Here is a 3907-nt window from a genome sequence, read left to right as displayed (position 1 = left end):
AACTCACAATTCAAGACATCCTCTCTGAAAAAGAAGGTATGTTTTACCTTATCAATTTCTTTTGACATTTTAACTCCTAAATTCACACATTTAAAAAGCATTTATTATGTTGCTCTTCACAGATCAATCTGAAAGTCCCTTAGAGATAGCAATTACACCAGAAGCCATCATCGCTTTTCTGATCGGGGTTTTAGTATCTGCTATATTTTGCATTTTGATTATGAGTTGCTACAGGTATGCCATGACATAAATTAAATTATTTTGAATACTTTTTCTTTGCTTTATGTTCACTGCAATATCCATACTTATTTTTGCAGGAAAAAGCTAAAGAAGAATGAGAATTTACAGGAGGTTGTGGAGATGGTTGGATGTCAGGAGAATCCTCTGGTATGTTTTAATTGAGCTTAAACTCTGTTTTTTCCTAATAAGTCCATAAATAAAAACATGAAAATGTATGGCTCATTTGTAAGGATACTGTCTCTAGAATAAAAGAGAAATAGATTCAGAACACCAGAACACACTGCTGAATTCATTTTAAAACCAGGACATTTGAATAACAACAAGCCTAAACAACATTCTTTGTTTTTCAGAATATCCATGATGAACCTAGAAGTGGGTCTGGAGATGTGGAGTACGCCAACATCGATTTCTCTCGGCTGAAGAGGAAAGAGCAAACACAGGAGCTACAGACAGCAGCCACAGAATATGCTGAGGTTAAAGTGAAAAAGGAGGAGGAACATGCCGCTGTAGAGGAGGATGACAAAACTCTTTTTTGTGTGTCAAAACAGACAGACGCAGAGGATGAGGCGGTGTACTCCTCAGTAAATGATTTAATAGGTCAAAATTGAAGGCAGGTGGTGAGGTTGTATAGTGGCTATTGCCCTTATCTCAGTGATTAAAATCCTAGCCGGGATCTTTCTGTGTGGAAGAAACAAAGTTATTTACATCTACTTGACTAATATCAGGCTTGCTTGGGATTTTTCATGCCATGTTTTCTTTCCCTGTCATCTTGTCTTCACTTTACCAAAAACAAACTTTATTGTTTGTTGTCAAATTTACACATCAACCATCAGTTAAATGTGAACTCATCTGTGGTTTGTCTGGAACTTTAGAATATCGTGCTCTACTTCTGCAAGTATCATAAGTAGCATTAAAGTATTACAGGAGTCGTGGAACATTTTATAGCCTAAAACAGTAATATGATTAGATAAGGGATAACTTTAGATTCAAAATCATTGCAATTCATTGAGTATTATCTATAGCTAAATTAGTTTACACCAAACAATAAGTAGAAAGATGAATGTGGCAGGAAGTAGACCAAAAAAGTCATTGTGAAGGAGGACATGAGGCTGTTGCTGTGAGTGAGTAAAACACAAAGGTCGGATGATTTGCTATAGCGCCCCCTAAAGGGAACAGCTGAAAGGAAATATGAAGACTAAAAAGATATCAGAGAAAAGTAAAGCAAAGATGTGATGACATGTTGATGGTATTTCAGAGTTTTGCTGTACATAAACTTTTTCTAAATCTGCATTTAAGAACTTAGACACATCTTTTCTACTGTTTGTCATTAATCGAGTGTTACATTTTGCAAATAAAAAAATGTAAAGCTGCAGTTGACTTTTCTAATTTTTTTATTGTTATATAAGAAATGCAAAAACATCTTTAAGGTCAACAGAAAGTTAAACAGAAGCTGCCATTTTAAACTAAAAGAAAGTTTAACTCGATCTGCACCGCTGGATCAAACATAGCACACATATATTGCACAAGTTTAAAAAACCTTTTTTAAATTCAAAGGAATTACAAAGTTGAGGGAAAAAGAACCTTAAGGTGGACTATATTTTATTTTTATTTCATTTATCAAACTGAATTTACATTAAGAATTGGTATATTTTCTAAAGATTTAAAAATGTTGAGTTAATGTTAAAAATAGAATTATCTGGAGAGTGTACTTATAAAGTAAACTAAAGCCTTAAATCTTTTCATCCTCCGAGCCCCCCCTTTTGTTCTCCTTAGGTATGGCTCCTGTTCCTGCTTTTGGGGGTGTGTCCTGTGTCCCTGCAAAGCTGATTGGCCCGCTCACAAAGGGATCTCATACACTGGATGTTCATTAGGACGTCTTCGAACTGTCTGATGCTTTTTTTTTTATTATTATTTATTTTTTTGAGCGATACAGGGGAGGTGCACCATCTTTTTTAGGGGCAGGGTTCAATAAGCTTAAATTCTGTCTGCTCCATTTTGCTCATGTCTGATATACTACTATTGGTGTAGCTATTATTATTGTTATCATCCTTAAGTTTGTTTAATATTGATGGTATTATATTTTGAACATATTAAAAAGAAAGTATTTGATTTGCTCATCAGGAGAGTATTTGAAAAACTTCTCTGATTTTGTAGGTTCAATCACCTAAAAGGAAACTGACAGTCTTTCATTTTATTTTTAGATTCATTTTAACACTCTTCCAATGTCTACTCATAGAAAAAAACAAATGTTGGACACTAGGACCTGTGTTGGTGCTGAATTTTTAGATCTTAGAAAAGCATTTGACATAGTGAATCATGAAAGTCTTCAGTCTAAAATAACATATTTTAACTTTTCCTTGGATAAAATATATTTGGAATTCAGGAAACAATGTGTTTGCATTGATAATTTAATGGATGTTGTTGTTGGTGTTCCTCAGGGCTCAATACTTGGAGCTCTGTTAGTTTCTTTGTATATAAATTATTTACCAAATTCATGTAATAATGTCGTATTTCAAATGTATGCTGATGATGCTGTTATCTTCTCTGGTGAAAGAAGCGTTAAAGAAGCAGCTTCTGTTCTCACCTCACTTATGGTTCCTGTAAATGAGTGACTTTTTAAATAAGTGCCTTCAACTAAATACCACTCAAACTGTTTGTGAACGGTTTGTTCACAAAACAAGCACAGGACATCAAACATTCAGGTGTGTTTTTGGAAAAACAGGAACTGCAAATTGTCTCTGTACTTTAGTATCCTGGACTATCTAAGAATATCTAATACAGTGAAATACAGTTCAAATTATTTTCTACACTGTACGTCTTGGGTTTTGTCAGTAAACTCCATTTAAATATGTAGCTCAAGAAAGTTAGATGAAAAAATAGAGGTGATAAAACTAATTATTATACTTCTCTAATTTTTCTTTTTACCTTAAAGGGGCAATAAAAGTACTCAAGCTACTCCCCCAACTTCCCCCTTTTTCTGTTTAACTTCAGTTTTAGATTCCTTGTCAAAGACACAGAGGGTATGAGTGGAAACACTTATCCTGTTTAAAGTTTTTATTCTTTTGAGCTGAAGGATGTTTTATAAACTTGATTTTGTTCCAAATGCAGAAACACATGCAGATCGCTCATTGGATCAAAATTAAATTATTTTATTAACAAAGGTAAGAGTTTTTATCAATACATTTTAAGATGTTTTTTTATGGAATCCTGAAAAATAATCTGAGTTGAACTTGTCGGACTTTAAATGCTTGTTGGGTTTTAACATTGATGTTTGATACCTCTTCAAAGTAGTATCCCTCAATAATGAGTTCATGTTATTCTAGAGTTTATTATTATGAAAACATTTTTTTAAAAGAAAGTTCCCTAAAACAGTCAAAAGAAGAGAGTTGACAAAAACATCTCGTCACCATTTTAGTTTTTTCACTTCATTTTAATTTTACTTTTTATTATTGTTTAACAAAGGAAAATAAATTGATATAAATATTTAATTTAACCACAATTTGATTCACTTTTTTTTATTTCTCTGTTCAGTATATGATTTGTGCATTTTAAAACAACAAATATCTCAGAAAAATGCTTTATGTAATGGGTTAATGAGCAAGTAAGATTCAACAGATTCAGGAAAAGTTCCTTAAAGTAGTTACTTTGTATTAAATATTGGTTGTTA

Source organism: Oryzias melastigma, unplaced genomic scaffold (genome assembly GCF_002922805.2).
Source record: "Oryzias melastigma strain HK-1 unplaced genomic scaffold, ASM292280v2 sc00351, whole genome shotgun sequence".
Lineage (NCBI taxonomy): Eukaryota > Metazoa > Chordata > Actinopteri > Beloniformes > Adrianichthyidae > Oryzias > Oryzias melastigma.
Note: the sequence above shows the minus strand (reverse complement) of the source record.